The sequence below is a fragment of the Pleurodeles waltl genome, chromosome 10 (genome assembly GCF_031143425.1).
Source record: "Pleurodeles waltl isolate 20211129_DDA chromosome 10, aPleWal1.hap1.20221129, whole genome shotgun sequence".
Taxonomy (NCBI): Eukaryota; Metazoa; Chordata; class Amphibia; order Caudata; family Salamandridae; genus Pleurodeles; species Pleurodeles waltl.
Genome location: NC_090449.1, coordinates 103,981,950 through 104,007,469, shown reverse-complemented (window position 1 = coordinate 104,007,469; position 25,520 = coordinate 103,981,950). Strand labels below are relative to the sequence as shown.

The following is a 25,520-nucleotide window of genomic DNA, read 5'->3' as shown; positions in this document are numbered from 1 at the left end:
TTGAAGGGTGCATTCCAGTAATTCCTTCTCCAGCAGGCAGAGCACTCCTTCCTCCAAACAGCTCCTGTAGCTTTCCTGGCAGCAATCTTGTCCAAGGCCCAGTTCCTAGCTTGGAAGGTGAATATGAGCCAGAAGCCTCTGCCCTTGGATTACAATGTCTTCTCTGGTGTTTCACTGCAAATTTCCTCCTTTGTCAGATAGATGTCCTAGAACTCTAGTACATGGGTAACCAACCTTGAACATTTAGCCTGCCCACTTTCAGATCATTCCCCAGTACTACTGTGTCTCGCTATACCAGGGCTTCGTTGTGGAGAGAAATCATGGTGCCTAATAAACTGTTCTGCAGAAAATTAGGGCATCAATAATAATTTACTTTGAGGATAATATGAGCTCTGTGAAAGAGAAAGACACTTTTTGGGAGGCTTTTAAAGAGGTATTGCAAGGCTACTGTATTACCAAACAGAATGACGTTCTTAAAACACTTAGGACCCATTTTTCTAAGCTACAGAGAAAAAAACCGAACAACTTAAAAATCAACTTTCAACACCAGACCACAATAAAATCAAGGGGGAGAGCAGGGAAAAGATTGGAAAATACAATGAGGTGAGTAATCGAGAAGCAATTATTTAGGCAAATATGCCAGAATACGTGCATATGGTAAAGGTTAAACGCCAGGGAGGATAGTCTCTAATGCCATGAAGAAACCATTGGTTGCCAACAATGTGACTCTTTTCACCAACAAAATAAGGACAACCATATATGAAGCCAAAACGATTGTGGAAGTATTCATCAAATTTTATAAACTGCTACACTAGCCGCAAAATTCACTGGGCCCAAAACCACTCAGGATTACTTAAGAAGAAACAGCCCTGGCCTGGTTAAGTGTTGCTCAACAGGATTATGTGAGCCCCATTACCGACAGTGAATTCAATGTCACAATTTGTGAACTGCCCACCAGCAGTTGCCTCTTGGTCTGATGGACAACACAGTGTAAAAGACATATGCTGACCTACAGGCACCACATCTGCTGGAGGTATATACAGAGACATTGGAGAGGGCTATTTCAAGTGTGAGGCAATCCTGATAACACTACTAAAACCTTCCAAACTAGCAGATAGCTTTGAATCCTATAACCCCCCTGTTGCTAATTAACTACGATGTAAAAATCCTGGCTAAGGTAATTGCAAACAGAATCCTCCCCATGCTACCAGAAGTGGTATTGCCTGACCAAGCGTGATTTGTTTTGTGCAAATCCACCACTCACAATCTACGCACAGGATTTGCTATACTGCACGAAACAGACTCCGAGACGACTGTAGCAGCAGTTTCTTTTTTTTTTTTTTTTTTTTTTTTTTTTTTTTACACGCCACAAAAGCCTTTAACTCATTCAAATGCCACTATCTCATGAAGGAACTGGGTCAAATGGGCATGCCCAAAGCATTTCTTCCCTTAGTCAAACATCTTCCTACATTGCCGGTGGCCAAAGTCTACCTGAATGGCAGAATACCTGAGCTCATGCTTACAGATCGTGGAACCAGACAGTGATGCCCCTTATCCCAATATTATTTGCAATTGCGCTTGGGCCCCCAGCAGCCAAACGTAGTCACCACTATGTGCATTCTGCTCTACGATTTATGAAATGACCACTACTGATCCCTCTCTATTCAGACACCACCACATTATGCATTACAAAAACACCAGGGAGGCACTCAAAACAAAACATATAAGAAGCAAATCTGCGAGCTTCCTATTAATGTCCTACACACAAAAAATTGTGGTATTCTACCCACTTGAGTGGTGTATTGCCCTTTTAAAATACTTGTGGGTGTGGGTTATTGCACTCAATTATGGTCAGGAAATGAGCAAACTGGAATACCTAATAGCTAGATGAATTAAGCGGTCACTTTCAAAGGCTTGCTGCATTGCCTTATTAAGATGCTCCTCCTACTGAAATTTCTCTAACGCTTCATCAATACTCCTACCCTGCTTAAAAAAGGTTTCTTTAAAATGCTAACTACATAAATCATTCTGCTAGTCTGGGGCAATAGGAAATAGAGAGTGGCTTGGGATATCATGATGCTGCCCATATCAAAGGGGAGGTTTCACTGTCCCAAACGTGGAATTAAATAATTAGTGCCCCCAGGCGCATTTGGTGCATCACTGGTTCCATCCTCAAAAATACACTGCTCACTCCGCAGCGGACACAGATGTGGCAAACCCAGTCCCATTAGTAGCAGCCATATGAACAAGCAACCTTCGCTTAGTAACTACATGAAAGATAAATGGCTTCCCTAAACAAAAATCACCACAAATAGCATTTTTGGGATGGGTGCTGAGAATACCATACAGTCATAAAGATTGGCGGCCCTGGAGTTTCTCCTGGCTGTGTAACTGGTGGCCCAACATTGAGGCTGCAGACACGTCCGATCTCTTGGTCATTGGCGAAACAAACTTATATGCTGCAGTGAATCCTGGAGCTATATAATGAACTCCTACCTGTAACTTCGCACCCTAAGGCTATATGGGCACAATTCCCTAGCTATATGTTACTGAGTGCTGAGAATGCTGATAATTACTAACAGTCAAATGTTTAAGTATAATGATAGGTACACTGTTGGACTGGAGGAGGGATAGGCTGGAAGAGGCTGGTGCTGAGGAGGCGCGTGGGAGGAGATCCTGCAGGGATTGTGGGGGGGGGGGTGATGATTTGTTAACTTGGAGTACCAAGACTCAGACATTGGTGGAGTCCACAAAGAAGAATTAGTCTGTGAAGGCTGCTTGTTAGGATAACAGAAGGGGGAACCAGAAGAAGAGTGTGAGGAGAGATTGCTAATACCCAGTGGCTTTCCAGGATCTGTACAGAGCGAAACAATATTTGACAGTTTCTGCTGCCGTATTGTGTTGTATTTTACCCTACAGCTTTTATTCCTTAGTTCTGTCCTATAAAATGATCGGAAGCCGGCAGTGGGGAGGACCGGGGTGGGGTGGTCGGGAATGGGTGGGGGGACTTCCAATGGTCATTTTGATTAATATAAATGATAATCTTTAACCTGGTTGGAAACTATTTCATCCAGTATTCAGTTGCTTTTCCTCTCTGGTCCTCTCGTTACCTACCGGATCATAACTGCTAAGGATACCTGGTGTTCTGCTGATTCTTATATATTTTTCCTACTGGAGGTGAATTGTATAGACTGCTCACGACCAAGGTGCAGAGACCTGCGAACCGTACCTCGGGGAGGTCTGAGTGGGATTTTTGAGGCATATCTGATGAGTAATTTGACTGTTGCAAATGTCTATCACAGTTGGTCATTTGACATGTTAATAAAGACATTTAAATAACAAAAAAAAGTATAATAACTAATGATAATAGTAATAAGTATAATGGGCTAAAGCAATGTTTCACTCTGTGTGTTATGTTGATAAGGCACAATAACTGAACGCCTCCTGCATTTAGTCAATTAAAGTGCCATTATAATAGTACATAAACTAAAAAAAAGTTGTTATGCCAATGTGTATTATATATTATCTAGTGGCAGTTGCCACTAGGTAGCTATGGGTAGGGCCTAGATTCTACAGAAAAAGTGTATATCTTTGGCACCACCTGATGAATCGTCACAAACATTTTCCCCAAAAATGTGACAGTCACGTCAATTGCTGTCTGGAAAGCTTCAGGGTGATCCGTCAAGCGGGGCCAAGAAAAAGAGGGGGGTCAAAAAAAGGTGTGTCTCTATTGTGAATTCCCATAGGAATTTTGAATAGGTCTACAGCCCGAACCACTGGACGGAATTACACCAAATGTGGCCCATTGGTAGCTCTAGGTCCAGAAAGCACCTTTTTTTTTATTTGGTGTAAATTCATTCAGTAGTTTTTGATAAATTTAAGAAAATCAAAATTTGTATATGTAGGGACGTGAAGGATCCGCAAACCTTCCCGATCTCAAGCTGAGAACTAATTGAATGGCAGCATTTCAGAAAGGAAGGGTTGGTAGCCATGTTGGGACTCTGCTTCTGCCAAGTCCCAGAATAAAAAGATGAAAAACTAAAAAAGGGTGCAGGGTAGGTACACCCAGACCCCTCAGCTCTGGTGCTGGGATCCCAGAGTAAAAAAAAAAAAAGCTTTTTGGGGAACATTTTGCAGAGAGCCGTGGTGGATCCACAAATCTCTGTGAAGATGCAAAACACTTTCCCAGGGTACACATTCAAATCCAATGTGGGGCTACAGCTAAAGAGAAAGCGGTCCCCGGGGCAGAGACTGGCCTGGGGAGAGGGGCCATGAGGCCCCAGTACCACCCTCCTCTCCCCCCCCCAAACAAAACATGTTTAGGACGAACTTCGGGGATAGGATCCCAGAGGCTGAGATTGGCCTGGCAAGAGGGCAGATGGCCGCGCGCAGCACGGGGTTAGGTGGTTACAGGGCTTGGCAGCTGGGGTGCGAGTTATAGTTACCTCAGGACACGAATTATAGTTACTTGAGATAACTCTAACTAAAACAGGTGAATTTGTTTAGTTTTGTACGTTTAAAATGTGAGCCTAACTATAATGTCCCTTAAACCTTTGTTTTTTTTCAGCAAATATATATGTGCTCTTACCCAAATAGCTGTCCAATCAAAGCCGCCTTGTTCGCATTTTGATGGAATCCCAATTAAAATAAGCATGACCACTGCATGGACACAGACAGCTAGAGTCCATTCCTGAGCCATTTATTTGAGGGTCAGACAGTAGACCAAAATCCTTTAGGAGGCACATTATGTAAAACACAAGGGTGGAGTTAGCAGTGGGTAGAATGTGACCCCAACCCAAGTTACTGCAATCTCTCCAGAAGAACACTGGCTGGTAGGAAGGAACACAAATGTGTAGGCTCTGAGGTTAGCAGGCACCAGGGAAATTGTGTAAAAAGCACTCCTCCACTTTGTACTGCAATTCAAACACCAGGAGAAGACAAAATTAGTTCAATACTATTTTGCTTTCTGACATACTTTTAGACTCTATACTCATGTATCATGCACAAAATGTATATATAGTTTTCACACATAACACACAGACCCTGACCAAACTAGCAGAACACTTGAAATGAAACTGACCAAAAGGCAATCATCATTTGGGGGAAGACAGGAATAAAGTTGTTCACTTCACTCTTATCCGGTCACCATCACCATTCTCTAAAAGGCCCTAACAGACAGGGTAGTAGACATTCTCACAGAGGATTACAGTTGGAGTGCAACCCTGATATCAGAGCAATTCTCTGGAATCTCAGTAGAATAAACACAGAGGGACTATAATCAGCATGCACAACTGCGAGGTGCATGTTCTCCAGAGATAGTTTGGTCATTCTCACCCAGTAAAATCAAGTAGAAGCTGTGACTGTCTTGTAATCACATGCTTTAACCAAACCGGTCTCTTCCCTCTATCCCTTATTATGAAGAAAATAAGAAGAAAAAAAACTTCCAAATGTGCATCAACTTTGGGCTTCTAAAATGGAAGTTAACAAGCTTGAATTATTATTAAAAATGTAAGCAAAGCATGATACAGGCGGTTGTCATTAAAACCTTGGAAGCAAAATGCCCTGGGAGTCTTCTGGGAATCTCGACTATGCATAGGTTGGATTTTCAGGACATGTTTAATGTCTTCATTCTTTAACACGCCTTTTCTAACATTTCCTTGAGTGCCATCCTAGAGAGGACTTTTTGGAGTTGTGACTTATTCCAGTCTGACAGTTCAAACCTCTATAGCATCAGTAAGTGACTAGTTATGAAATTTTCCACCCCCTACAGGTTTTGCAAGGTGCTCTGATTTCTTCCAGCTAAATGTGGGTTTGGTGCTCATCAACTATGTTGATTTTGGTAAAGGATTGTTTTGGTGTGTGTGTGGGTGGGGTGGGAGGGGGGGGGGGAGGGACTTTCAGAATACTTGACATCTCCAGAGGGTGAAGAATGCAGTTAATCTGCATTATCTTTGGACTGTAGGAGGCAGTGTCTCAGATCTCAGGTATGCCTTTCATTGGCTACCTATCAAAGTAAGGAAACGTTTTAAAATCCTTACTTTGGTGCAGAAATAACTCTACTGTCTGACTGACTACCTGGCAAAAAAACTTCACCTAGCATACGGCTTGGTGTTCATCCTGAGAATCATCTTTTCCTGACATCTATATTGATTTACAAATTAAAAGGTGATAGAAGTCTGGAAATGCTAACGCTGTTCTGTTAATGTCTGTTGTGATCTTTCATTAGTAACTCTCTGGTGCTTAGTTATGATTTAGTTTATGGAGTGTTCAGTACAACTTCAATAAAATAATATCAATAAATAAAAGAAAAATTGAATCTCTTTTGCAAATGGCTGAAATCAAGAATATGGAAGCATTGGCGAGTTCTCTCTGTAGAAAGGGGCATGTGCTTTACAGGCTTAAATTGGTTTCTGGGCTTCTTTTTCAGTAGCTTTTATAGAGGAATGGTAAGGAATAACTTCAACGTGGAGCCGTGGAGACCCTGTAGCAGGGGTCTTGCTAAAGGGTTTGACTGCAAGGTCAAAAATGGAGAAAAGAAGAAAACTGACTGCAACAGTTGACAAACCCTCTCTGCATTGGTTGGCACTGGCAATTAACAAGAAGGTATTGTGAATTTGCTTGATTTTCTCTTAATTCATCCTGTTTTGACTAATTTATCCAATCACTGGGAATTATACTGTGTTATGCATTATATGTTGTCAATACAATCACTATGCGAGCACTGCGTTGTCTGCACTATAGTCACTTACATCACATTTCACTGCATTTGTAATGACAATACATTCTTGACGTAACTAAGTTTGTCCTGTGCTGCTGTTCTGAAATAGTTTTTTCTGACAAATTAAGATGAAATGACATCATGGTACTAAGTAGATGGTGGATTCCTCTGACACCGAGACAAGATCCCCCTTTCTGAATGAGTCCCTCGTGATTTGGTGTTTGGATAATATCCTTCCACATAGCAACAGGTGCAGTAAATAGATGCTCTTTGTTGACGTTATTCTCTAAAAATTCTGAAGGACAATTTCCTTCCAATGTAACTGTTCAAGACCTTTCCCCTCTGTGCCACTGTAAGCCTATTCATTCATAAGCTTGCCATTTTTTGTCTAACTAGATTTGCTTTGTCACATCCACGGACTTTAGATCAATGGGATTGATTATTTTTTTAGTTTAATAGTGTTATATGCTGCTCTATTGTGTCTGGTTGAGCCTTGAAATACTTAGTTAATTTTATTCTGATTATGTGACTTTTACTGTGTATTATTCCTTCCAGCTGACTTAGCTTGGGGCAGGGCGAGCAAGCAAGCAGCAGGAAGCAAACAGGCGGTAGTGAGTACGCGGGGCTCCAAGCACCAGGAAACGCCGGAGCGCATTCCACGTCCGCCAACCTCCGACCACAGCAAACTAAAGCCCCCGCACCATCGTCGGAGATTCCGGTGTTACGCTGGGCTTGCAGAGGGGGGCGGGAAAGATCTGGACGGAGCGGAGCAGTGCAGGGTCAGCATGGAGGTACAGAGGCCATGACGGTGAGGGCAATAGTGATATCAGAGACCCGACGAGACGCGGTGAGTTCCTGGTGAGTACATTTATCTCTGCGTATGCCTGCCTGCCCTGCCTGTCTCTCTGCCCTGCCTGCCTGTCTCTCTGCCCTGCCTGCCTGTCTCTCTGCCCTGCCTGCCTGTCTCTCTGCCCTGCCTGCCTGTCTCTCTGCCCTGCCTGTCTGCCTGCCCTGCCTGCCCTGCCCTTCTGTCTCTCTGCCCTGCCTGCCTCTGTCTGCCCTGCCCGTGTCTGCCTCTGTCTGCCCTGCCCGTGTCTGCCTCTGTCTGCCCTGCCCGTGTCTGTGTCTGTGTCTGTGTGCCCGCCTGGTCCGTCCGTCCGTCCGTCCGTCCGTCCGTCGTTCTGTCGTTCTGTCGTTCTGTCGTTCTGTCGTTCTGTCGTTCTGTCTTGCCTTGCCTTGCCTTGCCTTGCCTTGCCTTGCCTTGCCTGTTTGTTTGTCCACTTGTCTTTTTTGGTAATGACCCTTGGAAAAAGGCTCTGAAAGACTGAAAAGAGTTTGAAACATTGACAAGCAAAAGTCTGTCAGTTAGCCAGACGACCCCAATAGACCTCACTAGCCCAGTGCGGCCTACGGGCCAGGGGAGGGGTCCCTGCATAGCTCTCTAGCCCCCTGCCAATTACACTGTTGCATTACAAGGAGCTCAGGCAAGGGCAGTAATTATTAGCGACAGCAGAAACCTAGAACCTGCGATCAATGTCAAGTTTGTGGCTGAGACTGAGGCCTCGGCTAAGGGCACAAAAATTGGGGAAAACAACAAGCAACAACGGGTTGTGGTGGGTAGCGTATTCGTGCCCCCTGACCCCCCTCGGGCTGGTGTGGCGGCACTCGGTCCACTCCAGCACACGTCCAGTTCGATCAAGTGGCACTCCCCCTTCAGTTCCAGAGTTCTACTAGGCGCACTGCGAGCAATGTAGCACTAACCGCTTAGGTGCGGGCGTCGGCCACTGGCCGACGCCCACACACCCTCCCTGGTGCGGGTCACGACCAGTGGCCGACACCAGGAAGGGTATCAATAAATCCTCGGGTGCGTCGCACCCGAGGATTTATGGTTTTTTTTAAACCCCCCCCGGGAGACACGGAAGCTTCCGTGTCTCCCCCCGCCCCCCCACCCGCCCCTTTGTGACGTCAGCGCGCCTCGCGGCGCGCTGACGTTGCAAAGGTGTTTTCCCCATCAAAGCAGGAAGCAGCCTTGCGGCCGCTTCCTGCTTTGATGGGGAAAACGGCCTCTCTCACGTTCGGGAAGGCCTCGTAAGAAAGGGGAGTGTCTCCCCTTTCTTACGAGGCCTTCCTGAAAGTGTTTCCTGGCCCCCGATCGCAGCTCAAGTTTCCTGGCCCCCCGATCGCAGCACAGCTGCGATCGGGGGGCCAGGAAACACTTTGAAAAGGCCTCGTAAGAAAGGGGAGACTCTCCCCTTTCTTACGAGGCCTTCTCAAACTGTTTCTGGGGGCATAATTAATATAAAAAAAAAAGGTAGGTGCCCCCTGGGGGGATGGGGGGCGCGATCGCGCCCCCCCCCCCCCCCCAGGGGATTGTTTTTTTTTTTTTTTTTTAAATAAATAAATAAAAAATAAAATGACAGGGGGTCGCCCGTGGGCAGTTTTTTTTTTAGATGTTGTAGGGTTTCCCTGGGGGCCATTTTGGCCCCCAAGGAAACCATACAACAACTAAAAAAAATAGATCTATATATAGATCTATATTTATATATCTATGTAGATAGATATATCTATGTACATGGATATATCTATAGATATATCTATGTACATAGATATATATATATATATATATAGAGGTAGATCTATATATACCAAAGAGATTTATAAAGTGTGCTACTCACCTGTGAGGGTCTCAAGGCGCTTGGGGGGGGGCGGGGGGAGGGAAAGGGGCTGGGAGGTTCACTGTTCGAAAAGCCAGGTTTTGAGGCCCTTCCTGAAAAGAAGTAGGTTTTGGGTCTTGCGAAGGTGGGTTGTGAGGGCGTTCCAGGTTTTGGGTGCAAGGTAGGAGAAGGATCTGCCCCCGGTGGTGGTGTGTTTGATGCGGGGGACAGAGGCGAGAGAGAGGTCAGCTGAGCGGACGTTTCGTGTGGGGGTGTGGAAGGTGACTCTCGTTGAGGTAGGCAGGGCCTGTGTTGTGGAGTGATTTGTGTGCGAGGATGAGGATCTTGAAGGTGATCCTTTTGTCAATGGGGAGCCAGTGGAGGGATTTGAGGTGTGGAGAGATGTGTTCGTGTTGGCGGAGGTCGAGGATGAGTCGTGCTGCTGAGTTCTAGATGCGTGTAGTTTGCGCTTGAGTTTTAGAGTGGTGCCGGCGTAGAGGGCGTTTCCGTAATCAAGCCTGCTGCTGATGTGTGCGTGAGTGACAGTTTTTCTGGTCTCTGTGGGGATCCATTTGAATGTTTTTCAGTATACGGAGTGTGTTGAAGCATGAGGAGGTGAGAGCGTTGATTTGTTGGGTCATCGAGAGGGAGGAGTCTAGGATGATGCTGAGGTTGCGTGCGTGGTTGGCGGGGGTGGGTGCAGGGCCTAGCGTGGAGGGCCACCATGAGGGGTCCCAGGTGTTTTTGTGTGGGCCAAAGAGGATTATTTCGGTTTTGCTTGAGTTGAGTTTCAGGTGATTGGCTGTCATATATATATCACTTTTGTCAATATGTGTGTGGTTTCCCTGGGGGGAAAAGGGTCCGACTTGTCTAGTGGCAGTTTTAGTGCCATAAAGAAGCGCAGAAGGTTTATATGCCTACTGCAAAGAGCAAATCTGTATTTTATGTAAATAGCTGAGTACATTAGCAAAGTCTATGGAGAGATGAAGGGCACTTTTGCTGGGTGGTAATGAGGGAATCCGAGGAGGAGGGAGTGGGAGCACCAATAATGATTGTTGGACTGGGCGCAGGAGGTGCTAAAGACTGTGACGAATGGTATGTGACAAGGTGTTTTTTGAGTGTCTTGAAAGTACGTGCTGATTGAGGGAAGAAGCGCAGGTAAGGTGGCCTCTACTGTTGCACGTATCTCACACACCATCGATTTTGTGACTGTCTACGTAGGCTAGTGTTTTAGAGCAACAGTTTAGCCAATAGCAGAGATGGCATCTTGATGGATGACTGCTGCCTACACTCGGGTTATAGAGGACCGCTCTGACATAGGATCAGAGACAGACATCAGATACTGAGACAGCATCTGAGGGATAGGACAATGGCGCAGACTCTGGGAGTGATTTTTCAGTCAGAGGAGTCCCATTCGATAACTCCTCTTCCAGTACATTATGAGGGAGGTGATGAGGACAGTCCTGCTGTCCCTTCGCAAGCTGTTTGTGCAACTGGGTAATAGTGGGTTAGGCCAACCCAGAGAGCAGGTGAATGCGGCGGCAAGCAGAGAGAGAGTGCTCTCTTGGGAGCTCCCCAATTTAGTTCAGCCCCAAATTCCACCACCCAAATCATATTGTGGAGACATCAAAATTATCCATGGCAAAACAAACTGGTTTTGTAAGGCAGGCACCTGTGTTTTTGGTCCTGGATTCGGCGGCCATATAGAGAAACACACTAAACCCAAACATTTCTGGAAACTAGACATTCGGGGGAGTCCACAGAGGTGTGACTTGTGTGGCTTCCCCAAAGTTTTCTTACCCAGAATACCCTGCAAAGCTGAAATGTTGAAAAAAAACTCAATTTTTCTCGCATTTCTGTCACACAAACTACAGGAATATGCTGGGATCCACAATATTCCTACCACCCAGTGACTCCTCACCTGTCCTGATAAAAACACTACCCCACTTGAGTGCCTACACCTAGTGTCTGTGTCAGGAATGGATCACCCCAGGGTCAACAGCTGCCTCACGTAAGGACCAACATTGACCGTTGTGTGATCTATTCCTGTCGCAGGCACCAGGCCTAACCACACAAGTGAGGTATCATTTTTATCGGGAGGCTTGGGGGAACGCTGGGTGGAAGGAAATTTGTGGCTCCTCTCAGATTCCAGAACTTTCTGTCACCGAAATGTGAGGAAAACTTGTTTTTTAGCCACTTTTTGAGGTTTGCAAAGGATTCTGGGTAACAGAACCTGGTCCGAGCCCCGCAAGTCACCCCATCTTGGATTCCCCTAGGTCTCTAGTTTTCAAAAATGTACAGGTTTGGTAGGTTTCCCTAGGTGCCAGCTGAGCTAGAGGCCAAAATCTACAGGTAGGCACTTTGCAAAAAACAGCTCTGTTTTCTGTGATGTGTCCACGTTGTGTTTTGGGGCATTTCCTGTTGCGGGCGCTAGGCCTACCCACACAAGTGAGGTATCATTTTTATCGGGAGACTTGGGGGGACGCTGGGTGGAAGGAAATTTGAGGCTCCTCTCAGATTCCAGAACTTTCTGTCACCGAAATGTGAGGAAAACTTGTTTTTTTAGCCACTTTTTGAGGTTTGCAAAGGATTCTGGGTAACAGAACCTGGTCAGAGCCCCGCGAGTCACCCCATCTTGGATTCCCCTAGGTCTCTAGTTTTCAAAAATGTACAGGTTTGGTAGGTTTCCCTATGTGCCGGCTGAGCTAGAGGCCATAATCTACAGGTAGGCACTTTGCAAAAAAACAGCTCTGTATTTTGTGAAAAAATGGGATGTGTCCACGTTGTGTTTTGGGGCATTTCCTGTCGCGGGCGCTAGGCCTACCCACACAAGTGAGGTATCATTTTTATCGGGAGACTTGGGGGAACATAGAATAGCAAAACAAGTGTTATTGCCCCTTATCTTTCTCTACATTTTTTCCTTCCAAATATAAGAGAGTGTGTAAAAAAGACGTCTATTTGAGAAATGCGCTGCAATTCACATGCTAGTATGGGCACCTCGGAATTCAAAGATGTGCAAATAACCACTGCTCCTCATAACCTTATCTTGATCCCATTTTGGAAATGCAAAGGTTTTCTTGATACCTCTTTTTCACTCCTCATATTTCAGCAAATGAATTGCTGTATACCCAGTATAGAATGAAAACCAACTGCAGGGTGCACCTCATTTATTGGCTCTGGGTACCTAGGGTTCTTGATGAACCTATAAGCCCTTTATATCCCCGCAACCAGAAGAGTCCAGCAGACAAAACGGTATATTGCTTTCAGAAATCTGACAGCGCAGGAAAAAGTTACAGAGTAAAACATAAAGAAAAATGGCTGTTGTTTTCAGCTCAATTTCAATATTTTTTTATTTCAGCTGTTATTTTCTGTAGGAAAACCTTGTAGGATCTACACAAATGACCCCTTGCTGAATTCAGAATTTTGTCTAGTTTTCAGAAATGTTTAGCCTTCCGGGATCCAGCATTGGTTTCACACCCATTCCTGTCACTAACTGGAAGGAGGTCGAAAGCACCAAAAATAGTAAAAATGGGGTATGTCCCAGTAAAATGCCAAATTTGTGTTGGAAAATGTGGTTTTCTGATTCAAGTCTGCCCGTTCCTGAAAGGTGGGAAGATAGTGATTTCAGCACCAGAAACCCTTTGTTGATGGCATTTTCAGGGAAAAAACCACAAGCCTTCTTCGGCGGCCCTTTTTTCCCATTTTTTTGGAAAAAACTACATTTTCACTGTATTTTGGCTATTTTCTTGGTCTCCTCCAGGGTAAACCACAAACTCTGGGTACCATTAGAATCCCTAGGATGTTGGAAAAAAAGGACGCAAATTTGGCGTGGTTAGCTTATGTGGACAAAAAGTTATGAAGCCCTAAGCGCGAACTACCCCAAATAGCCAAAAAAGGGCTCAGCACTGGGGGGGAAAAGGCCCAGCAGCTAAGGGGCTAATAGGAATGAAGCACCATGAAGGAAATGACAACGAACTAAGCGCTATGGCAGGCCAGCTGATAGAAGATGAGAACAAAACTGCCCTTAAGCGGAAGGCTTCTAGCTCTAAGAAAATCTACATCCGTAACTACTTTACAAGAGCAAGAAGCGGGGTAGGAGAGGGAGAACCTGTTACATACATGGATGACCTCGATCCACAGGCACCAGTTATTCCTCCATCCCCGATACTGGAGCACGACCCAGACCGAAGGCCAACACAAAGAGCACAAACAAGAACAAGGACAGGAGCAGGAGCAAGAGCAGGGCTCCATCAGCTGTGCGACAAGCTTTGGTATGGGTCCTCAATAATTGGAGAGTTGGTTGAGTTGGCAGATACTGCCTTGGAAGAGAGCTGGGATAGCCCCAAAGGCAAAAGCAACGGTAAAAAAAACAATGACAAAAATACAATCTGCGGGGAGCTAAAAGAAGCAATATGAACCTGGTGAGTATTGAGTACGAGCTTGAGGCATCAGGACCAGCACCTACCAGAGGGAGAGTCAATCCAGAACTGGGAAAAAGGAAGATGGAACCTCCAAGTGAAAACAACCGGGAAACAGTGGTTAAGATTCACCAGCAGACTCAACTACAAATAGAGGTGGTTCAGGTAAGTAAACCCACAGACAATGGACGAGCTTGCTCCACCCCACTACAAGGTTTACTGAAAACTTCACAGGAATGGCCAGCCATAATAGAGCAAGATGACTGGCCACTGCGAGAAACAATCATGGGAGCACCAAGTACTGGGAAAGGGACCAACAGTCCCCAGGAGGAAAATTCACCCCAAAATCTCTCGAACAAAGAGAGGGGCAATGTGGTCAGATCAGATTACTTCATAGAGACTATCAATGCTTCCCTTTTAGCTGCAGTCAAAGCCTTAATCTGGCAGTCACACAAAATGGAGATCCATCTAGAATTAATCCACATGCTAGCCCAAAGCGAACTAACCTTAGACAGCAAATTGAACTCACCGTGTGGGAAGCTAGATAACTGGGATCATAGCGGGAGAGAGGACAAGGTGGTTGTGGAGTCACGAAATAATAAATAAACTAGTAACCCTGCCAGATTTATTAACTAGTATTATTCATCAATGCAAAGTAGCCGCCGGAAACTACAAAAAAATAACTGGCAAAGGAGCAGTGGAAAACCAGCAAGAGACTGGGCCTTCTGAGTTACCCTTTAAAGGAGGGTCCAACTATGCTTACAGAAGGGAAGATGGAAGCAGGGAGACGGAACCAAACAATATGCAACAAACAAACCACTAGAATTGCAGCCTTCTGTAGTTACCAATGTGCCTGCAAACACTTTGACGCAAACCACAAGTGTACAGCTCAATTTGTACACTGCCGACCTTGGTAAGGACCTACTCAGAGGAAATACATTTCCCCTGAAACTGGGAATGACAGTGCTTCCCATAATCCAATATGCAGACGATTTAGTCCTGCTTGCCCAGACTCAATTAGGCTTGAAAACGGGCCTGGCCATCTTGCACGATTACAACCAAAAAAAGCACTGAGGGTTAATGCAGCAAAAACCAAGGTTCTGGTGTTCGGACGTCAGACGCATAAATATCAAAGAAACTGGAAGCTTGGCGCATTACGAATAGACACAGAAGAAAAGTACCAGTACCTTGGAGTATGGCTATCCAATGCTGGCAAAATAGCACACCAGGCTACAGCACTGAGAATTAAGGCAGAGAGAACCACCTATGCTTTAGCCAAACTCCATCTCTGGTTCCAATCACCTACATCAGAATCATAAAAGCAAACCCACCATTACTTATTGCCATTTAGTATATCCTGGAAGGATAATTAAAACACTGGAGAAATGTCAAATGAGAGCTTATAAAAGGATTTTTCAAATCCCCAAATTCACCAGACATGCAGGGATACGCCAAGAATTCAACATAACAAGTATGGATACAAATTGCAAAATGGACCTAATTATGCTATCTCATGGTGTCTCCAGGGCCTATATCGATAGTTTGAGGGGCTCGCTGAAAGTAATCTTTGAAGATGCTTCTAGTAGCTGGGCCATCTATCTCAGGCAAGCCGAGGAATTTTTTGACCTAGTCTCCACGTATTCATCAGATCCCCGAATATCGAAGGTCCACCTGAAAAAGATATTGAAAGATCATGGCATGCACATCTCTAGAGAAAAGGACATGGCCATAATCAGGGAAATTAGGGGGGCAGAGCGCTTTGCAGAGTAGTATAGCTCTACTAACTTCCAGCCGTATATGAAAGCAACCCTGGGAGTTGGAACTTTTCAGAGCATTTTACATATGCAACTCCTAACACAACCTGCCTGGGAATTTAGGTGCAGTTGGAAGTCAATGTGGGGTCACTCTCAGGAATGTATTCTATGCAACTATCATATCGAATCCATTAGTCACTTTAATATGCTGCTGCCTCAGAGAGACGCCAACTCTTAAAACCTCTTTTTCTGAAATATGGCCCAAGGACATGCAAAGAAGCCGTTAAATACATATTTACTTCTGAGACTCCCATGGAGCTGGCCCGCTTCAGGAAATGTTTCATCATCATGAGAAAACATCTACTGCTAGCACACGCCCACCAATGTACAGAAATCAAAAAGGGGGAGGCAGCACCTAAAGCAACGTTGCTAACGAAGTGGCTGATGTATCCCCCCAAATGTTGACCCTGATTAATTTCAAGGAGGACAACTGCTCGCTGTACTAGCACTTACTCATGAGACCAGAAGTAGTGCCTGAACATCAGGACACTGCCATAAAGGGAAGGCGCCGAGCGGAGGCGGATATTGCATGGTATGGCACTTGTATTCCCATTTTAAAGGCTTAGAGAATTTTTACATATATTGTTACATATTTTCTCACTCTATACTTTCTTATATATTTATCGCACCTTTTTAGGTAATAATTTTCAGCATTCATGCAGCAAACAATTTTCACTTATGTTCCGCAGTCGTCCCTACATTTCAAACATATAGAGGCTTCCAGCCACACAACACTTCCTAATAAGCATTTTGCAGTGAACCCTGATTCTATAATTTCAGTAGACTCAGGGAATTTTAGGCAATGCGTTATTAACATGTACTGTAAGGAGTCTGCATTTTATATTTTTAAAGATGATCTCCATGCTACATAGCATTTTATGACAAGCACCATGCTCTGTGATTTAAGTTTACTCTAGTCTAAGAGAACTTCAGGTAAAGGAGTGACAATAGATGTTGAGAAGGACATGGCTTTTTATGATGAATAGTAATTTTAACGCTTTGTAGCAGTCTTAATGATTTTCATGTATTGTGTTTTGCAAAGGTTTTAAATAATCATGCAAATAAAGATTTATTCGTTCATTCTGTGTATTATATTATAAAAAAAGGGCACAATTTGGGTGCGAGCCATGAGCTGCTTTCTGGTTCTTTAGGCAGCAGACCCCTGTCAGTGTGTCTCTTACTTAGAATATTTTCTCTGAGGCTTGACTTTGTGTCATACCTCCCGCTTCATTTGACTGAACCTTATGATAATACCCTGTGTATTAATTATGCATTTTTATCAACCATTATTTTTGCCTTCTATATTGAACTTTATTTAATAATCCTTCGTAGTTTCCAAGTTTTACTTGTCTCAAGAAGGATTACTTAACAGACGATTTCAATTTATTTGCTGTCTATCTAGTCTCCTTAAGGACACACTACCTCATCCGGTCCTGAGGACAACACTGTCCTCAATCCTGTGTAGGTGCTTTATCTAATTTTATCGGATAAGATAGCACCAATTGCATAAATTTGAAGTGCCCAAGCATCAAAAAAGCCACAGCACTGAGGGTGGAGAAGACTCAGCAGCTAATGGGATAAATGCTGACTTAATCAGACATTTGAAAGCATTTCATGATAAATGCAAAGCTCTTAAAAAGAAAGCAAACCCTGGGCTACATTGTGACAAGATGAGCAATTCAATGTTAATCAAAAGTGACTGTTTCACTTAACAGGCAAACTGAGCAACTATTAGATCATTCGTGCATTTATAATTGAACAACTCTATCAGCACTGTAAAGTGAATTAGAACAACTCAGCACCTGGTAAAACATAACCAAGCATGTACAAATAGCACTACAAAAAGACGCATTTAGTCTCAACGTAAAACAGCGTATCCCTATACACCTCTGAGCTTCAGTCCTTACAGACTTGGATAGAGTTATTTAATTTTCAACTACGCATGAAAGAAAATCATATCCTGCAGTCTGCTGTGGGGGGAAATGCTAGGATTTCACATGTCCTGGTTCTAGGCCCCCATTTACGGTAACGGTAAGTGCCAAACTCCGATGTTAAGTACTGAGCATCACAACTGACTTTGCATAAAGCCAATAATACACAGTATCTCCCAAAAATATCCTTTAGCTGGAACTAGAATTCCCCTAGGTCCAATAAGTTATGAGGCAATAGGATAGCTACCTGTGAAACAGACAAACTAAGGTCAGAACACCAAGGTTTCTTGAGGCAGTGCAACAGGTGAGGTCCTTGGGAGGTTGCTGTCACTTCCTAGAATTACAAGACCAGTATGAATTGGTGAGTACACAACACTTTAAATACCTAAAACTAAAACATACACTACATAGGTGTGGCCAGGTGCTCTGGACCACGGCAGATGAATCTATATATATATATGGTCCTGATGGCACTTCTATGTCACCATGCAATGTCTCAGATATACAAACCACTCCTAACCAAAGACCACCCTGACACCTTAGAGAGCGATGGGAGTAGGAATTGGAGATTGTGGAGAATGCCGACTGGGAGGAGCCATGCAGGTATCCGAAAGAGGCTGCTGTAAGAGCTGGGTTCCACCTGATACAATTTAAACTTTAGATTTTCCAACGGACATACTTCACCAGAACAAGATTACTGAAAATGTGTAGGATTGGAACTGGAAGATGCCTCAGGGGTTGCAGCATTGCTGGAACTCTAATTCACACCATTTGGCTAGTTCATCCATCAGTGCCTTTAAGGACACTATAAAACAAAGACCCAGAACTGCCACGGAGGAAGACGTTGACCATAACCCACGAGTGGTAGCCTTGGCCATGTGGGGTGAGGAAACAATGTCAAGGCACATGCTATGGTTCTGCAACACAGCATTAATCATGGCTAAAAGGGAAACTGTCAAATTGAGGGGCTGGAAACACTGCCTACAATATCTCAGTGGTCCTGTAACATGGACTGGTGCATGCAGGCAGAGGAGGCAGTTTACATGGCACACAGTTGTCCCCCAAAATTATTTCAAGTATGGGGGCCCTGGAGGAAAGCCGGACTAGAGAGCTGGACTTTGTTGATACTTATAGGCTCCAAATGGGAAATAGCCTGGGGGAGCCAAAAGGCGAGGTTGCTATGACCATAGACTGTGCACTACAACTGATGAAAGTGAATTCTCATACATTATACTGCATGCTGATGCTTCCGCTCCGAGGTCTGCAACCTAAGTTGAATGTGTATTTTATTAAGTGAAATGCAAACAAGAGATTGAAAAAAACTAAAATAAACACCAAGGCTTGTATAATATGATGCTTATAATAATTGAAAACAAAACATTTCGGAGCTGAACGCCAATCCAGAGGACAGCGCAGACATAGTTTGTGCATGTGTTACGTACCCACAAATGCTCCATAAAAGACAATCTGCTAAGAAGGAAAACGGGTATTTTAAATTGATTATTAAGGCAGCTTCCACTAATGCAATTTTATTCAATAGTTACAGACAAAAAATTAAATGACAGATTTCTGTGTAGAATTTATACAACTTTTTGTAGTGTGCAGGTTTACATACATAGAACTGAAAACAAAACATGTCTGGGCATCTCTGGTTTTATATCTCTAACTGTAAAACATGTTTTAAAAGGCCACCACTTATAAAGAAATGGTCTTTCTACTATTTTTCTGTGCACAACTACCATAATATTCTAGCCACCTTTTAGGGGCCCGCTCCCTTTTTGAAATACACATCCAGCTCTTTTAATTGGCGATGCAAGGAAAAGCCAAAAAAAATAAAGTTCAACTGCAAAACTAATACAAACCTTATCGATCAAGGAAAATTACATGGTCAAATGCCTGATTTTTCCATAAATAACTACTAATTAAATGTGGACAGTTAACGTTTCTCTAGATGTTACCTAGAAGATATTGTACATTTTCAAGTGTACTCTAATTCTTATGACAAATACTTGGAAAGTTGCAAATTAACTGAAGTTATGAAAGACATGCTGATGGGTAGGAGAATGCCCATGACTTACAAATACCACCAAACATTTATTGTCAAGACTGTGTTCTATTATCAGTGTACTTCTCTGCATCCAATGGAGTACAGTAAAATGGAAGTATAAGGACTTATTATTGAAACCCTCACTGAACACTAGAACTAGCACATGGGCGAAATGTGTACTCATAGTTTCCACATTAAAGGGAAGTCTTTCATATCATTCCCATGCCCAATTCACAAGCCTAAAACAGCTAACACAGTGGGCAATCTAGCATGAACAGAGTGTAATGTATAGCATGTTAGCTTGGCCACCCCTACCTCCAGAAACAAGGCTGTGAACCCCACACACGAAATAAAGTTGTAAATGGTTGAAATATGGTAACCGTAGAAAATGACAACTCTGCCCGACACAAGCAGACTTTCTTTCAATAACAAATGTGCAGACGATACACTGACACTTGCCAAATATTTAACGTCACAACAAAAATAAATTTTCAGCTTTACAATATTACAACTAACACATCAAGGTTCACACTTTGGCCTCATCATTGTGATATGGAAAAAACATCAGAGGATAACCAGGATCAAGTCCTGACAAAGTCTGCAGTCATAGTAGCTTCTCTTCTAGTTCCAAGGGGAATCCTCCCTTGGGCAGCAGCCTCAAACCCGCTGCTAAACTGATCACCTGCAAGCAGTGAAATCTATACATCGATGGCACACAGTGTGAAGACATTCGGCTTGAGCGTGTGAAGAGGACTAAAGAATGGTAACACAAATCCATGGGGCATGACGGAGCAGTCAGACACTTGTGCGGAGAGGGGATCGAGATGCAAGTGCCATAAAACTGAAGAAAAGCAACATATGTGAAGCCGGGGCCTTCACAATGGAAAATCATCTCTTTTCCAAAGGAACATCCTTCCTCTGATGATCCTGATATGTGTCCTAAGAAATAAGGAGCCTGTCAAACAGATATAGATTAAAATAAAATATATTTTCTTTCTGCAGTGCAACATCACTACCACCAGCTTCAGTCTTTAGATCAAATCAAAGCTGCACAGCGCAACCCCCCCTCCCCTTTAACTGCTGCAGAATGACTTCTTGTAATGGTAAGAGCATGAATTTGTATTTTTCCACACCCCTTTCACTTCTTTAGGTCCAAAACTGAAATTACCTCTTTTTCTGACTCCTTTTCATACTAGTTGCTTGTTGGTACCCTTTTTTTCCCCCCAGTCGGCGGACACATCTCTTAGTATGTGATGCTAGGGATTTTTCAGAATGGGTCAGGTGGGCATGCTAGAGAATCTACATTTTTCTGCTCATCTGCCTTTGAAGAGGAAGCTTCAGCCTTTATTTTTTGAATCTCGTTATCCAGTTTGGATCCAAAGAGTGTGTTACTTCTGAAAGGAAAGTTTATAGGCTTCTGCTCAACATGTGGCTTTGTGTTGTTTAATCTGAGCCGTGAAAAGCGCTACACGGGTTTTCCTTGGCAGTAACCGAAAGCTGAGAGGTCAAAGATATCTCCTGAGGCACTGATGAGTTGGTTTGATACAAGAAGACCTTCATTAATTATCTTCTGGAAGTCTTCCCGTTTTTCTATAGGAAGATAATCAATAAATCTTTGTGTAGCTTCCCACAAGGATCTTTGATATCTTCCCAGGTCTGCAGTGGTTCTTGCAGCTCTCATGCTCAAACATGATGTTTGACATATTTTTCGGCCCAACTCATAGATCTTCCTGCTGTCATTTTTGGGAGGGTACACAGAGCAAGTAGAAGCTAGGTAACTTTTCCTCAGAGTTGAATCAATAATTGCATGTTCTTGTAAATATGACAGAGGGTTATATTTTTTGATCAAACGCTTCACTGTCATTTTCATTGCTCCAGGTATTAAAGTATTGACGGTGTATCCCAGTTTCCGTTTTTGAGGATTTGTTTGGGGTGCACTCCTTGTAATATATTTCTTAAGTACGGGTTTTTTGGGAGGCATCAAATACAACTGTTGCTTCTGGCAGCTACTTTCAGAAGACTGTGAGGACCTTCTTGATGTCCAGGTCCTCGACAGCCTAGCTCTTGCCATCAATAGCAGAGCTCTATTTGATGGTGAAGTGCGTGGAAGTGTATGCCTCAATGTCCAGTGTCTCAATGTGGAGCACCGCATTTTCGAGGGCACTGATGAAGTGTGAAAAAACAAAGTTGAAGGCAGTTCTTAAGACAGTTAATACAAATAGTGCTCAAAAACTGCTGAACGGTGCTCTCAGAATTTAAAAATTGTTAATAAAAGAAAAACAGTATATTCAACATACAAACGTGTTAAAAAAAAAAACTTTATTTCTAAGTTCAGAACTCCCGCTCCAGAGAGTGAAAACGTGAACCAACGGTCTTTTAACAGTCACTTCACTGCACTCTTGGAGAGGGTGTAAGTCTGGTTGGTTTACAAAGACAGTACTTTCTTTTTTAATTCAAATAAACCTGGGCTGTCCATCTGGCCACTTTTCCTTTTAGCAAGCAGGGTGTTTAAATGCTTTAGAGCTTGCAGATTCGGAGTATGCCGTTTTGGGGATTTAGCTGACTAGGGTTAGGAATAAATGTTCCTTTAAATAGATGTGCTTGTGATCTTTATAACAACATGGGGGAGGAGGCAAACAGGCAGAATAATCAATGTTTACAAATACAATATAGATTCTCTATGATAAAGAGCAAAGTCTGCCACTCAGTGTGCAAAAGACCATGTTTAAATTAGGTAATTAGTTTCAACAAGGACACATAAAGCAATATATATGTTTTCAAAAAGGACTGGATATCAAATGAGAGTCCAGAAATGTCATAGTTATCAGTGATGGAAGACCGGTACTCTGATTCATGCAAAGAAAGTTTTCTTTGACTTCTCAAAAAACATAAAACGATGTTGATCATAATTCACATATTTGCTGTCCCTACTGTGCAAAGGAAGTTTCTTAAACTTCAAACCAGTTCTATTAATAACTAATCAGGAATGGCAGAAGCAATCTCTGATACATTATGAAGAAGACAATTGCAACTGAGGTCATCCGTGAGTTGAAACTAAAGTAGTTTAAGCATATTAACATTTCCTTTTTTTTAAATGAATCACTAGAAACATGCAAGTATTCTTCTTAGGCACACTTGACTGGTAAAGGTGCAGAACTTTTCAGTGGTGCTACAAGTAGTCATTGCAATTGATGAGTTAAAGTAAGAGGCTTGTGATAGCTTGAAACCACAGTCCAGTAGGAGATGTGATGTTGACCAGCATAGTACACATTTGTCACCTCTGCTTCTGCGACCTAAGTTTAAAAAGAAATTATAGATTTGTTTTAGTGGTCAGTACTAAATATCTTAACTAACCGTCAAGTATATAGTTAAGTGACCCTTCAAAAATAAAATAAATTAAACTTCATGACTTATTGCTGTGATCTGGAGTTCGATTTACTGAAAACAGTACTGACATGACAGAAATCTGAATAAGCATTTGAGGTAAATGCCGTCAAGAGTTGCACAGCACAAGCAGTCTGGTTAAAAACCTTACGAAAAAAGATAACTAAAATCGAATGTTGGTCTCCATCATAGGCATCTTCTTTGAATTCATAAACAATAAAAGAGACAAACTTCTGCTACACCTTGAATTCCAGGTCACACAAAAGGGAGATAGTGCTGGTTTTTGATATTTATATTTAGAAAACCTATCCAGACAGCTTGTCTTGCAAACAAATATTATGAACCAAAAGCTGCTATTAGAAATATGTAGCCTATGAAAAATTAAATCACTGAAGGAAACATTGAGAATGAAGTGAAGTAGACAGAAGCTACTCACTGGAAACAATGACTAACACCTACAAGCGTCAAGAAGCGATGAGAAAAAGATCAAGATAATGTAAAAAAAAAAAGGTACAGTTGTGACCGAGGTGTCTGCAGGAGTCTCACCTCAGGATCCAGTGCCCTCACACACCCCAAAGGGTGTCATGCTTCATCATAGGACTGCTCCTAGTGAGGCCAGTGCTGCAATGCCCGACGGGCACCCTTAAGGGGTCTCTTTGTTGGAGATCTTTTCTCTGATGCCGAATGTGAAGTGGGTGTGGGTGTGGGGCTGACCATGTTGACCAGGGGTACTCACAAACATTTTGCCAAGGGACAAAAAGTTTGGTCTGTGGTGTGATCATGGGCCGCAGTGATTCCAGTAGGGTAGCAGGGATGGGAGGATGTAGGGTATCGGAAAGTGGGTGTAAAAGTGAAGCATGTAAATCTAGTGGCTGAATTGCACAATGTGAAACCAGAAATTCCCCACCTGACCAAATTATGTAATTCTAGGGAATTGTGTATTTTCACTTTCCCTCCTTTTTCTTCATTACCATTTATGAGAGGACCTTTAAATACACAACTTCATGATGTGCGCTGTACGAAATCTACTGCTGTGTATGATTTAATAAACTATCATATTATCCATGTACAACAGCAACCTAGGCCACCCAAAGAATGCACATAACAAGTGACTTGCCCCTTAGTTCACTATTGTAATTGTTATCAGTGCGGATGGAAGGAAGCATGAAAGTTTCTTAAATTCATGTTTAAAAAAAATATCACTTTCAAAATAAAAAAAACTCTTCTCAATGCACTGATATAATCTCGTGCACTAAGGTGAAACAGTTCTGCATGTTAATAAAATACACTTTTTAAATTATGAATTGACTATTCTATTTTCATATGTTTGTTCCAAGGTGTCTTAAAATGTGAAAGTGTTCCTAAGTTAAGTGGCGCAGGAAACCTTAGTTACTTCCTTTAACTTCAATTAACCTGAACACAAATGTTTGCCCGTTGAATATCTTTTTTATGTTAGGGCTGATTCGAGTAAACAGCTGCCCAGTGCTGCTTATGACCACGGGGCCGCATCTAAAGGTCAGAAGGGCCACCTGTGATCCACGGGCGGTACCTGGAGTATCACTGGTATAGACTGATGTGAAAAGGTAGCGGGTATGTGAACTGTGAAAACTAAAATAGATTACGTGGAATTCTATGGGTTATTTTAATCAGCGAGTCCCCCATCTAGTTAAAAACATGAATGTTGTCAATAGAGATAATGGTTTTCCATAGTTCAGTGGGTCGACATGTTTCTTGCCTAATTAAGTCAATACTGATCTGTGGCAATTCTTCAGGACCAATAGTATCTAATCTACATGGTGGTTGGAATCCTTAATGAGTGTAACAACAGATTACCAATCACTTCTAACCACCCATTTGTCTGGAATAATAAAACCTTATCAATGAAAAAAAACAGCCCTAGTAGGGAATATTGTAGGCAACCTCGAGTGAAGACAAAAATGACGCTCTGTGGCGTAAGGCTCGCAAAAAGACATCCATGGTACAACGTACCCCAGCTCCCCTTCCTTTACAACCACTGTGTACATTAGATACTACTGGTCCTGAAGAACTGCCACAGATTAGAAGTGACTTAATTAGGCAAGAAACATGTAGACCCAGTGAGCTATCAAAGATAATTACCTCTATTGATAACATTCATGTTTTTAACTAGTCAGGGGAACTCGCTAATTAAAATACCCAACAGAATCCCACCTAGCCAATTTTAGTTTTCACGATTCACATACTCACTACCTTTTCACAACGGTCTACACAATCAGCCCCACACCCACTTCACATACGGCATCACAGAAAAGATCTCAGACAAACAGTCCCCTTGAGGGTGCCCGCCAGGCACTGCAGCAATGGCCAGACAAGGACCAGCCCTATGATGAAGCATGACACCCTTTTGGGTGTGTGAGGTCACTTGCTCCTGAGGTGTGAGACTCCTGCTGACACAACTGTACCATTTTTTACATTGTCTTTTTCTCATCTCTTCTATAAAAGGAACTGCATACTTGATTGTAATAGTAAAGGTTTAGGAGCATGCATGCTGGGCCTTGATGCACTCCTGGTCCCT

General features: G+C 43.1%; 1 protein-coding gene across 2 annotated transcripts in view; it reads right to left on the bottom strand.

Annotated features, from left to right (window-relative positions):
• TSR3 (TSR3 ribosome maturation factor) overlaps positions 1–25,520 on the bottom strand; it is an 80,211-nt gene that overhangs the window by 28,944 nt on the left and 25,747 nt on the right. The window contains exon 3 of one of the 2 annotated variants that reach the window (XM_069209879.1): positions 17,783–17,869. The exons of the other annotated variant lie outside the window; for it this stretch is intronic. The gene's annotated coding sequence lies outside the window, so the exon portion shown is untranslated. The remainder of the gene's footprint in view (positions 1–17,782; positions 17,870–25,520) is intronic. 2 annotated transcript variants of the gene reach the window in all.